The sequence below is a fragment of the Raphanus sativus genome, chromosome 4, assembly GCF_000801105.2.
Source record: "Raphanus sativus cultivar WK10039 chromosome 4, ASM80110v3, whole genome shotgun sequence".
Lineage (NCBI taxonomy): Eukaryota > Viridiplantae > Streptophyta > Magnoliopsida > Brassicales > Brassicaceae > Raphanus > Raphanus sativus.
Window position 1 is genome coordinate 16,905,639 of NC_079514.1, and position 1,017 is coordinate 16,906,655.

Consider the following 1,017-nt stretch of genomic DNA (forward strand, 5'->3'; position numbering starts at 1 on the left):
TTTATTTATTTTATGTACTGATGTTATAATATCCATTATGTGGATGGACCATAACCAAGTACTTAACCATGTACTAGACAAGTCCAACAAGTACAAGAGGAAGTGCAAGGAGGTTTACATCCGGTCTACATCGGTTCATCTATAAACCGGTCCGAGAAGAGAAGACTCAGTCAACCTCGTTATCATCACCTTGACCAAGTCTTCATGTATGACATCAATGTAGTCAATGTAATCAATGTATAGATTTACTTCCTTGTAAAGCATTTGTAAACCCTTGTACAAACCACTATATAATGTGGTGTTGGCTAATGAGAAATACACAACAACTTCCTCACAAATCACTCTCCACATTCTCTTTAGTTTATAACACGTTATCAGCACGAATGTGCTCTCCACCTGAGAAGTCTCTCCCCACCTGAGCTCTCTTTTCCGGCCATCTTTTCCGACCAGAAAATCCTAAATTCAGGCGTAACTTCAAACCACCATATCTCTTAAACCCTGTGGAGCCAGACGACGATCTACCTATCAATCTGAAGCCCAAGACGAGAGGAATCCGTTGCCGAAGACGGCTTGTCGATCCGATCTCTGACGCGTCGTCAATCGCATAAACACTCCGCACCACCGACTGATGGTTTTCCGGCCAGCTCCTCCACCTCTCTATCAACCAGCTCATCTGTGGATCAGCTCTTTCTCATGGTGGTCCATTCAGATTCTTGTGGTGTAAAATGGTAAACTAATCTATCCATAAAATCTAAGAACACCATTATATTTGAAAAGAAATCTAGGATCTATATGAATCCATAATATTAATCTTGTTTCTATGATCCATTGATCCATAAGAAACTTGATTCTGAATTATTTTGAATCCATAAAAGTTATAATTCTCTAAAGGTTCTAAGTATCTCAAATACAGATTAAAATACCTAAAGATCTATATGAATCTTGATTATAAAATTCTTATAAAATAAAATGTTAAATCCTAAATCCCCTTCTTGGTTTGTAAGCCATAAATCGGCT